General features: G+C 37.1%; 1 long non-coding RNA gene across 2 annotated transcripts; it reads left to right on the top strand.

The window, feature by feature from the left end:
- The first annotated feature begins 8737 nt into the window (after positions 1-8737).
- LOC115979218 lies at positions 8738-10167 on the top strand. 2 transcript variants are annotated; one of them, XR_004088986.1, is made up of 4 exons: positions 8738-8805; positions 9699-9739; positions 9865-9953; positions 10041-10167. It is a non-coding gene; the product is annotated as an uncharacterized LOC115979218 (long non-coding RNA). The 2 variants fall into 2 exon arrangements; XR_004088985.1 differs by having other exon boundaries at positions 9879-9953.
- The last annotated feature ends 2974 nt before the right edge of the window (positions 10168-13141 follow it).

Below are 13141 nucleotides of genomic sequence, written 5' to 3' on the forward strand. Positions count from 1 at the left end.
AAGATGAGATGACATACTTTGGGTTTTGTTGTCATTTTTGTGTAAATATGAGCTCTTGCTGGAGAAGCCATTTTTCATGAGTGTGAGAGAGGTAATATGGGCCGTGAGCTTTGATTCATTGCTTCAGATCGATCCATATGTTGATGTTGATGATGTTGTGGGGTTATGATCCCAATTGATGAAGAGGAAATGTAAACCATGAATCTGCCTCTTCAAGTAAGGATCTTGTGGGTCATGTGAGCCCAATCTATGTAGTAGAATGAGATATGAGCTTATTTTGGGTTTTAAAGAGATTTATCCAAATAATCAATAATATGTTGATGTGGTGTGAGTTGCTAATGAAGTAGGGCCATGTGGGGTGAAAAAAGAGTCCTCAACAACCTCCTTTCAATATTGTGGTTAATGAGGAGTTTCGTGGGTCACTCACGACTTAGCTTGAGTCGTGAAGTGACTCGCAAAATACAATCTGCCACTTGACTCTTTAGTTTCCAGCATATGTTTCTCATGTGACTTTCGTGGGTTGCACCGCTCGCAAGACAAGTCACGAGATCAACTTTTTGAGCAATCTTCACCGATTTTATTCTAAACTCAATACAATAAAATCCCATAAAATACAAGGAAATAAATTAATGTAATTACAACACTTTTTGTTATGAAATAAGCCAACATAAATATTATGTGAAAAAGCATAACTTAGTATTAGGGTTGAGGATTCTTGACACATTTACTAAACAGGTTAGGTTCGAGTCAACCCATATAGTCGAATACTCATGGCTTGACACGACATGAATCCGACCGAAAACACAAATTGCCACCCCTACCCAAAGATACAACCCGTCACTACCACTTACAACCCACCACCACCCAATACTACTTTGAAAATAAAAAAATAAAAACCTTGAAATCAACACAAAACTCCCAAAAAAAGAAGAAGAAGAGATAAATAAAAAATCAACCCAAAACTACCAAAATAAATGTTAACCCACTGGAAATTCTAATGACCCACAAAACCCAGCAACCCACAACCCATCAAATGACCCACAAAACCTATCACCTCTAGGCCCGCCACCAATAAAGCCAATATATAGACCCTAGCAACCAAAAACCAACATTGACCCACCTATCACTACCATCAGAGAGAAATGGGAATGAAGACAATCCTTGAGAACAAAGCCACCATCGTGATGAGTGGCTTTAGGCGAAGCAGAGACTATGGTGAGGTTAGCGCTTGGCGAGATCAATTGAGGGTGAAGATCACTATGGTGGAGATCGGCAACTTATGAGAGAGAGAGAGAGAGAGAGAGAGAGAGAGACGTGAGTGAGAGGAGTGAGAAAAATTAGAATAAATAATGAGAGGAGAGAGAAAAAGAATAAAAAAACTATTTTATTTTTAGCATAGGTGTCCGTACTATTCCAATTGGAATGATATTGTTCTTTCATGCTAAATTTATTAATATTTAAAACATCTGATGTAAGAGGTTTTTTGGTGTTTGTTGTGTTAAATATCAAATGTCAAATGTCAAATATTTAGTATTTAGCAAACCAAATGCTAGTACTCTAAAGCTAGCTAAATGGTTGTGGTGTTGTATTCCAATTGTAAAACTTTTAATATGCTAACAAGTCGTCCTTGAAAAGTTAGCGACTGCCTAGCTAGGGAAAAATGGACATTTGTCCATAATTTACAAACTATGCAATAAAATGCTCATGTTTTGAAACTATTTAGCAAAATGTTGCTGTTTTTAAAACTCGGTTTTAATAAAATCGAGTTACAGGTGGAACTCAATATTAACAATGTCGAGTTCTATGTGTATTTTGCCATTTACATTTTTTTGAAAATTTAAATGGAACCCGACATTACTAATATTGAGTTCCACTTAAAACTATACATTGGACTTGATTTTGAGAATATTGAGTTTTATATAAAACTCGATTTTGTTAAAATCGAATTTCAAAAACAAAAGTATTTTGTCAAATAGTTTCAAAATAATGACATTTTGCTGCATAGTTTGTAAATTATGGGCAAATGCCCATTTTCCCCCACTAGCGAATAGATAGTCCCGCTTTATTTCTGTTTCTATGTACTAGCCCAAGTAAAGAGTGAAGACAGTTTGCTGGATTTTCGTTGCGAAATAGCAAAGGATATCTAACAATATAGTTAGTTGGCCGGTTTTGAAAGAATTTGTGATAATAGCATCTCGAGTTTTTAAAACTCGAGATCCTATTAAAACTCGATCTTTTAAAACTCGTTTTGCCCGGTTTCTCAATACACTGACATGGACAAATTTGCCAGGTGGATAAAGTAGAAATCGAGTGTATAAGACTCGAGTTATGAGAAAAATACATTAACTTTCAAAACGCCTACTCATACGGTCTCTCTCTAAGTTCAAACACTCTTTCTCTGTCTCTCAAACACTGTCTCAGTTCAAAACACTCTCACTCAAACGGCGACAGCAGTCATCCTCAACCCGTCGGCGTGCAACAACAATCACCCTCACCCTCACCCTCAAACGCTCTCCTCTTTCCTCACAATCGGCTTCAGTTCAAACACTCTTTCTCTGTCTCTCAAACACTCTTTCTCAGTTCAAACACTCTCACTCAAACGGCGAAATCTGTCATCCTCAACCCGTCGGCGTGCAACAAAAATCACCGTCATCCTCACCCTTAAATGCTCTCCTCTTTCCTCACAATCGGCTTCAGACGATCCCCTCACCCATACCGTGAAAATCCCTCTTGTCCCTTCTAACGGAAGTTCAAATTTTTTCAAGTTTGAAGGTATGTTTTTCTTATAAAAATTTGAGCTTTTTAAAGAATTATTCCATCTGTGTTTAGCCCAAGTGTTTGTGGTTGATAATTTCCCTTGTTAGTGCTTTAGTTTTTATTGTTTTGTTACTTGTTGCATGATTTGGGTTGCTGGTACCCTCTGTGTCTGTTTCTCCAATTTTAGAGTTTGGAATTTCATAATGTTACCTAGGGTTTTTCGTTTCTCAATTTCATTATGCATTATTTTTCTTCCTATTATTTCTCACCTAGGTTAAAATCTGAAGTTTCTGTTAATAAGGAAAGTGTTGTTGATTGATTTGAGGATGAAATCTGGGTGCTGGTTCCTCAACAGGAAAAATTATTGTTGTCAGTTGCATTTTATCGGCAGCCTTAATATCAATGTATTCAATTATGTGGGCTTAGAAAATTAGTGGCAAAACTCTTCTTATTTTTTGTTTGGCCGTATAGAATATCTTACTTATACATTTTTTTAATAAAAAAACTGCCCTGTTAAAAGCTTGTTAAGTTAGTATATTCTTTTGAAATTATAGGCGCAGTGTTAATTTGAAAATAATAATGTCAATCGGCATTCACAATGGTCAACCCATGATAAATTGAATGGAAAAATTGGATGGACAGCAGTCCTGCTGAGATCAAATTTGAATGTTTTAAGATTATAAGAGACTGACATTAATAACTTAGCAACCAGAGCCAATTTCTTCCATAGAAGTTTATATTAATGTTTTGTATGCTGTGAATCAATAAGTAATATATTTGCTTTTCAATATAGAGGCTGAGTTTTTAAGCTACTTTTGCTAAAATTCCCTCATTGGAGATGGGGTTCATGATTCTCATTGTTTAAAAAAACAATAATAAAGAAGTGAGTTGGAGTAACTAACAATAAGATCATTGTCCAAAGCCCTAATTTGTTGAGGAAACTTGGATCAGAATTTGGCCACAGTTCTGCAGTATATCAACAATAAACGTTGAGGTCAATGGCCATAGGCAAAAATAATGAGAATACAAATGATTAGATCTATGAAATATTCAATACAAAGTGAAAAAATATGTATATTTTGGTCATGGGGCACCCGGATAAATATATATCTCTATTACATTTAGAGAATCAGCTAATTAATTCTTCCAACTACACTCCTTTGAATCACCATGTCAGTTACTAAACTCAAACTGTATTAAACAGATCATGGAGACAAGCCCTACATAAGCAACATTCTGAGAAGTTTCTCAATTTTCACATTATTGTGATCAATTATAATTAGCAATGAATTATGATCATTATGAAGATCATAGTCAAAAGCCTCAAAGTTTCTGAGAGAGCTTTTATCAAGATTTACCAAAGATATTATAAATGCACAATCCCTATATTCATAACAATTCCCATCCTTTCCATCATAACACCCCCAACCCCCCCCCCCCCCCAAAAAAATAATAATAATTCAAGAAGTGGATCACAGCAATCCTGCTCTAAAGTTTCAACATGTAGTCTAGAGTTTGTGAAACTCCTACCTGGCCTTGACTATTTAATTAAATCTAGGAAAAAAAAATCAAGTAGGAAGTGCAATTATAGATGGAGTACCAGGTTAGCTTTGGAGTGCTGCCACATTTAATACTCATTTAACAATACTTTTTCTCCTAAATTTCCTAACCTCACTTCTCTCACCAAGCAAACACTGAGTCCTACAAAATATAATTGGAAATCAATACCTATGTGCAATAGGAACAACAATGTAATTGCAAGAAAGTCCCCTGATATTTCACATAGAAACTAATCAAGTTGTAGATATTTCAAGATCATGATTCATACTCGACTAGCTTGAATGGCATGTTCTTTTAATCAAATTTCAGTGATAAAAATGAGGACCACCTGTGGCAATACATTAAATTTTTAAAACTTGGGATATGATACGGTAGAAATACTTTGATTAATAAAGAGAGTTGGGGATTTACTTTTTGGATGGAGGAATTGGTTTGGTAAACATGGAAGCTCTTTTTGTTTAGAACCCTAAGGTAAAAAACCACACTGTGAGAGAGAGAATTGTACCTGTTTAGTACTGCTGACGAATCAATTGATGCTATTTCAAAAAAAAGAGATGAGAGATCCACTGAATTAGCCTTAAAAAGTACTGTAAAGAATAATTAGAGGTATATAGAAGTAAAAGTAAGTTCACAAACTGAAATTCTTCGAAAATTACATGAGGTTATCCTCTGTTTGGGCGAATTGTAAGTGCTTCACTTACCCTCTGTTGAAGCCTTACAGTGACATTTAAAAGTCCTATAGCGGCGTTTTTCTACAAATTTTTTTTATAAGTATCAGGTTTAGGGAGCCCTACAGTGGCGTTTTTAAGCCCTATAGCAGCGTTTTCTGCAATTTATGGATATCGAGTCTTTACAACTTGATTTTTACGTCAATTTTTGCTCACTTTAAACCCATCCTCTTATAAATTGAGACTTACAAACTCGACTTTTATCTTCGAACTCGAGTGGACGAACACTCGAGATGCTAGTTTTCAACATTGTTTTGAAACGTGACAACTACCTAAATTTTATAATATTTATTGTTATTTAGAAAAAAAAAATTCTGTTCTTATCTAGTTTGTATGCACTTGTAATGTTTAACTGTCAACCCTTTGAATCAGAAATATATATATATATATATATAATTTTGAAGGTGATGGAATGAAAATATATGAATTCTTATCAAACATTGGCACAGAGAAATTGGGGTTTTCATAACCTTTTTAATTGTCTATACTCTTTGCAGTATGGAGCCTCAGATCGATCAGGAGTTAGAGATCTTGCACCCCGGTCCGCTTCAGCCTTCAGTGTTGACGCGACAACCATATCATCGATCAGAGGCCATTTGGAATGGCGAGGTAAAATTTCTAGTTCTAACAACTGCTTTAATTTTGACGTTGATTTTGACTTTTAGTTAGCAAGTTCTTTGAAAGTTATATTTCTAGTTCTAACAACCGCTAAAATTTGTATTGAATTTGTAGGACCCGGGCCCACTTGTGTGCCGTGGTCGCACTAAGGAGATGGCAAACGTTCAGATGGAAGATAATCGGGTGATTGACATTATCAAATTGCTAAGGTTGGAAGGATTGTTTAGAGCCCCTTCCAAAGAGATCGATAATTGCCTAATAACGGTCCTAGTTGAGCGATGGCGGCCGGAGACTCATACGTTTCATCTTCCACATGGTGAGATGACAATCACCCTACAAGATGTGGAGGTGATTTTCGGACTTCCTATAGACGGTGAGGTCTTGGTTGGACCGACCTTTGTGGAGAATGGGACTTGGAGGCGAGTGTGTGAGGAGTTGCTTGGATTTACTCCGCCGAATGACAATAAAACTTTGGTGGGCCAAAGAATTCTCATTAGCCGACTTGTTGAGGCCATTGCAGCACCACTGCCTGAGGACGCAACAGAGATTCAGATACACCGGTATGCCCGTTGCTATATCTTAGCGCTAGTAGGGGATAAACTTTTCATGGACAAGTCAGGAGATAGGGTGCATCTTATGTTCTTGGAGTTTATGCGCAACCTTCGTGATCCGCGGCAGTATAGTTGGGGTAGTGGTTGCTTGGCCTGGTTGTACAGGGACTTGTGTTGGGCAAGTGAGAAAGGCACATCGCAGATTGGTGGGGCGTGCACCTTGATCCAGTATTGGGCATGGGCAAGGTTGCCATTCTTGTGCCCGAGGATAGAGCCCCCACCTGGATGTGATTATGGCCCATGGCCATATGCTCCACTTGCATCTAAGTAAGTGTTTTCCTAATATTTAGTTTGTTATACAATGTACTCTTCTTAATAACTAAATTGTATTATCGTTCTTATGTTATTTGCTCGTAATTGTAGATGGGTGCGGGTGCGAAGCCCGAAGAGTAGGCCAGGTGGCATGGCCTTGATCCGCTATCGCGAGCAATTAGTGACAATGCAGCCAGACCAGGTAATAACATTCATCCTTTAACATATGTTTTGTTAAAATTTTGGTTTTTTCCTTTTATGTATGTATTCTCCCTTGTTTCACCTTTGAAGATGTTATGATAATTGTTTTTTGTTTCTATTGTAGATTGTGTGGCAGCCATACGAGGCAGACTTTGGCCACCTTCCTGAGTTCTGCGTTGCAGGGAGGGATACGTGGACAGCCAAGGTGCCGCTTCTATGTTTTTGCAAAGTAGAGAGACACTACCCGGACCGTGTCCTTCGACAGTTTGGGTTGGCGCAGCAACAGCCTGACGATGTTTTCTACGAAGATAGACTACATAAAATTGACTTACGTGGGGAGGTGGAAAAGAATTGGAGGGAGGAGCATGGACCGTATATCATTTCATGGGAAATGAGACGACAACAACTTTGTCACGCACCTCCTCAGATTGGTGAGATGCCCCGCGATCATGCCTATTACGTTTGGTATCGTCCGGTCACTCGAAAGTATGTCGACCGCAACAGCGCTAAATTACATATAATGGTAATGTGTTCTAATTATACTTTATTACCTATTTCATTTTACTTGAGTACATGTATGAACGTAGAATCCGTTTCTATGAATTATAAAAACATATTTGATTATAGAGTTTCTGTTACATATAGTACTCTAATAAAACTGTTAGTTTCTAGTTGAGTATTTGAGTAGATTCGTAAGTACTATATTATCCATTCATTAATTTATACATAACTGTCTCAAATATGATTGTACTGGTTCTTCCTCCGTTTCAGATTCAAAGCCATTTAGCACTGTTGGCGATGCTTCCTGAAGGTAGTGAAGCTCACAACCATGTTCGGCGTGTCCTAGATAGTGTGGTTGGCCTTGGTCGTGATCCTGTAGCTAATGAGGAGGTAGAAAATGGCCATGAGAGTGAACCAACAGCTACTGAAATCCCAAGCACAAGCGCAGCACCCGTAAGTACACGGACCCGTGCTCAGCGTGCTATTGCAAGCTCAAGCACAAGCGCAGGTAGGGGCCGTGGTCGGCCTGCTACAGCAAGCCCAAGCACAAGTGCAACCAGGGGCCGTGCTATGCCTGCTACAGCAAGCCCAAGCACAAGTGCAAGTAGGGGCCGTGGTCGGCGTGCAACAACCCCTCGGGTTGTAACTAGTCCTGAGATGCCTGCACCCATCCCGCACTCATCTCCTCAGCCTGAGGTCCCTCCACACATCCCAACTACATCTATTCAGCCCGAGGTCCGTTCACCCAGCCCACCTTCGCAGCCGGATTTTGATCTCAGTATTGATGACACTGTGACCCCTCCTATACTCCCCGAGACACCCTCTTACCCACCTACCAGCTCTACTGCACCCACTCCTGGCCTGTACTTAGAGCATCATTACCCACCTACCGCATCCTCATCTGACCCTCTAGGACCTCCGGTTGGGATTGACACTGTACAGCCACATACTGATGTACCAAACGAGCATCCCCCTCATCAGCCCTCACCTCCCCGAGGTAGACCACAGCGCACTAGAAGAGCACCCACTTGTGGGACAGGTGGACACAAAATAGGACACCGAGGTAGCTCTATGGTATGATAACACTAGTTACAATTGAAATGCACATATTTTGTAGTTCACTTTCTTCTAATGATAACATTGATTAGAATCTTGATTGCTTAACTTCTAATGGAATTTGCAGCATGACGATGAGCCTAAGGATGATGCCCCGCAGCCTCCTCCCCCGCCCAAACATTACACAAGGGTTAAAAAACGCAAAATTGGCGAACCTTGAGTAAGTGCTAAAGTCATAATATTTTAGCATTGGCATTTCTTCTTCTTCTATTATTCTTGTCATAGTTTCTTAATTTTTTTTCTCAGAATTGTTTATTATGAATTTATCACTAGAGAGTAGAGAGCTTGGGTTGTGTTGTGTTGGAGCAGAATTTGGATTACATGGTACTACATTGTTAATTCTTGTTTCAATTGAGTGAGCAAATGATGGATTGCCTCTTTTGTGTGCGTGTGTAGGCAGCAAACCCTCCTGTACGGGCTAATGTTTTGTATCTGAGCACCGAATACTCAGTGCGCATCTCGTAAGCATTTCCTTTTCTCATAATTCATGCTGTTACAGTTTTTTGTATGTTGTTATATGTTTGATCCATGTATTGCCATTTATTTTTAATGAATTTGTGTATTGTTTTTATTGTGATTTATCGCTAAGAAAATTTAGGAAGTTTTTAGTTTTAGAAATGATTGAAACTTAGGTGATTTAGTGAGAGTGAAAACAATGGGAAATGATGCAGTCATATAAAGTTCAAGTCCCTATTCTTAGGACTTGTCTCATATTCTTAGAAGTTGAGGTGGCCAAACTAATTCAAACATGTTAATTTTTATTAGAAGGTGGCCACTGTTATATGGCTTTCTATCCTGTGATTAATTGAATTCACATGCTTCTTGGGTGTAGGAATGCTGTTTATCAACAGCTTTCTTTTTGTCAGCAGCCTTGTGATTGCAATGGGCAGTCACTTGTCATCCTTTGTGGGTTACTTAGAGAAAGGGTTCCATCCAGCTTCCAATCTTTGCTTGGAAAAATAAACATAACTGAATGGATTTATTATGTAATTGCATACATTATGGCCTGATAATGATGGATGCCATTGATGGGATTAATTATGCAAACAACTAGCATTATTTTAAGATTTTTGTGCTTTTGATTTACATTTTTTTTTCTCATCTATAAGATTATATAAAACACATGCAAATTAGATCATTAAAACCCATTAATCATGATAACGTTTTACATACTGATCCCAAACTCATCAGAGAATGAACCTATGTCTTCAGAATACAAAATGAATAGTGGAAATATGGGTTCAAATTGTTTGATGAGATTAATGTTTGCAGTCCTGAAAAAATATAAATTTGAGCAGGGAGCAATTATATAGTAGTTTATTTTTTAATTTCACACATGCTTTGATTGCCACAGGGAGGCTGTGAAACATATTTTTAATCCGTACTTTGATAAAGGTAAGCTTTTAAATTGCTTACCTCTTCACATATGTGTTATTTGAATTTGAGTTGTGGTTACATTTTTAAATAAAATTATATTTTATGCATTTTTTTTTTGGCATTTTTATTTGTATTTTGTTTAGCAAGCTGGTTTCAGAACTCCAGCATGTACCATTTTAGCATGTTTCATGCTTCACATCATATTACACCTGTTCCTGCTACTGAAGATGAGGTAAACTTCCTTTTAGAGGGATCTTATGTTTCTATTTAATTCTTGTTTGAGTATCATTTGATTCTTGGACCTTGTTTGGTTTTTCAGATAGAAGTGGAAGCAAGTGCTGTTCATGCTGTTGCAGATGATCTCTGTCCTTTAAAAATTGTTTTAGACAGGGTGGTTTTAACCTCAACTGGTGTGCTTCTGGGTTGCTGGCAGGTTACTTTCTGAACTTTTCTACACTCTTTGGGCTAGTGGTTGAAACTAATATATGCTCCCAAAAAGCTAGAAAAAAAAAACCCCAATATATAAGCTCCCACTCATGATTCACTTTTTGGCCTCTAGAATCTTAGAGATTATTTGATATGTATTTAAAAGTGCGTGTATCTTTTGAGATTAGTTAATACCAAAATGAAAAAAATAAATAAATAAAGAAGCTCACAAGTATAAAGAGTTAACGTGAGGCTCTACCAAAGTACTGCTGTACTGATAGTTTACTCTATTTGACATTGTTCATATAAATAATTAAATTGTAGATACCAGAATGAAATATCTGAATATTCTTTGACTGTGAAGTTTAGATAAGAAACTTTGATTATGTAATACTTCAATCCTTCAGATTCAGTTTTTCATGCATGTCCAAACTGAAAAGATGCAGTTCCATATTGGTACATTATTTTTACTTTATTCTTAAATTTAATGTATTAACTTCTAGCATTTGAATATGTCTCTGGCTGTTATTAAAATGAATCAGGGAGGCAGAGTTAGCTTGTTAAGGTAGTAGAGCCAGTTTAAGGACCAATCGGAAACTCCAGAAATTCCACCCCCCCCCCCCCTTCTTTGCAATAGTCACACTATTTTACTGCAATTGGTCTCCTAGGAACTAGGCTGGTAGTTCTTAATTGTAAATTGCAAAACAGATCATAAAATTGTAATAAGAACCTGGGTATTTATAGGATTGGTTCCTCATATAATCATGGTCTTTGCAAAGGAAAACACTGATTAGTAGATGTGGACTCAATGCCTGGAAAAATTAAGTCTTTAAAAAAGCTTTACTTTCAAAAGGTGTGGTTTAATTGCCCTCCCATATAGTTGCTCAGTTGATTATCTTTTTCGGCATTTAGACACCATTGAAACTGGTTTTATAAGCAGTTTATGGAACGCTGACATTTAAAACTTTACTCTGAATTTTGTGCTGCCAATTTCACAATGCCCCAGTAATGATGATGCTCACTACAAAGTAATTTTTTTTTCCTTAAATTAAGTATGAAACAATTTGTAGAGATTGTCATCTTTTTTTGTTTTTTTTTTTAAACTAGAGATCATCATCTTCAATGGGGATGATCTCTTTTAATATCCATACATGCCCTAACCAACCACCTTATCAAATTCTAGATTCTTAGTCAAACTTCATGCTGACTTTGGACAGCCTGAAACCACGTAATCTAAACCAGCAAAATGCTGTCATATTCGTTAGTGGTAAGTATTATAACTTGCATTTTGTTTTTTTGTTTTTGGTATTAATTTTATTGCTACATTGTCTGTGTGTGTGTGCTAACGCATAGCAAATTGTTTAATGCAGTAATTCAGTATGCTCTAAAATTTCAAGTTCACTGTTTCAAACGACATTGCCCAGGCTAACATAGATCCTTTTGTGTAATGTGTACAATGCTCCTGATTCTTTTATTTTTTATTTGAACCCATCTACAAAATAATACAACGAAATAGGAAAAGGATATGTTAAGGTCATAAATGGTCAACTTCAAAATTTTACTTGAAAAATGGTAAATGGGGTTTAGTTAAATCCATAGTACACCTTTGGCTTAAAATGAATTTTAAAGCTCTAGATTCAAGATTATTTTTTCTTTTCAATCTTCAAAGGATATAGGCATAGGACTTGAATGGTTTTCCTGATGAGCAATAATGTTTTTTGAGAGGAAGACGTACATCTTATCTGTGATCTAGTTGCTTCCCTGACTCCAGGTTTTGTAGGTGCTGATCTTGCCAACATCGTCAATGAAGCTGCATTACTTGCTGCTCGTAGAGGTGAGGTTGAAGTAAACACATTCAATTTCATTAGAGCAGCCCTCCCCTTCCCTCCCTCCTCCCTTTCTTTCATCTTTCTCAGTGTTGTTATTTATTTATTTTTATTTGGTCTTCTTAGTGAATATTGGACCAATAAATGAGAATATAATGTCTTCTGGGTTTTGCAGGCAGTGAAACTGTGACAAGGGAAGATATAATGGAGGCTATTGAAAGAGCAAAATTTGGAATCAGTGATAAGCAGCTGAGGCCCAGTACACTAGGCAAGGAACTTGACAAACTGTTCCCCTGGATGCCTGCTCTGGTGGGAAGGAATGACACCCGACAGAATGGACTGCAAGGTCCTATACGCTATCAAACTCTCAGCTAAGTATGTTTTCATCTTGTACTCACCTTGACATTCTTTAGGTTATATAATTTTTTAATGTGTTACAAATTCTCATCTCTATTTGTAATCTTCTGCTAGAGAGAAATATTCATTATAATAAATGCAAACGATTTTCTGCTTTTCCATTTACTGTGGGTGAATGCTTACAACTGTCATCATTGGTAGACTCAGAATCTTTTTAACTGTAGTGATTCAATTTTTAGTGATTAAACTGATAATTTCGCGTAGCTAACATGTTCTTGAAGATGTAGAAATATGAATTCCTCCATGTGAAGTGGCAGAGTGGGGTTGAGGGCAGAGTTAAAACAGCAACCAGTCCAACATAGGAGGTGGTGTATGATCTGCCCTTACAGTGCTTAAGCTCTTGAAATTTCTTAACCCACAAAATGCAAAAGAACCTATAGAATGATTTTTAAAACTTCTTTTTCATGATTCGATTTATTTTCATTTGTGGGTTTCTGAGCCAGAAATTATGATTTAAAATTGTTGTTGTCCCTTTTTTTTTTTTTAATAATAAATTTCACCACTCAATGCTCAAGCTGAGCTATTACTTGGTGACAAAAGAAAAGTCAGCTATAACTTTGGCCTTCTTATATTTAGGTCAGGGAGAAATATATCAATGTTTTTGCCAAAGCTTTATCTATAGTTAAAGGTTTTAAAACTTAAGCGTTGAATTTTCATCTTACAAATCTTTTGTTTCCGTTAGTGGATGAATGTTACCATCAGATTGGTTAATAGCTCAGATTGGTTAATAGCTAGGGAGATCAACCAGGTA

The sequence above is a fragment of the Quercus lobata genome, chromosome 3 (genome assembly GCF_001633185.2).
Source record: "Quercus lobata isolate SW786 chromosome 3, ValleyOak3.0 Primary Assembly, whole genome shotgun sequence".
NCBI lineage: Eukaryota > Viridiplantae > Streptophyta > Magnoliopsida > Fagales > Fagaceae > Quercus > Quercus lobata.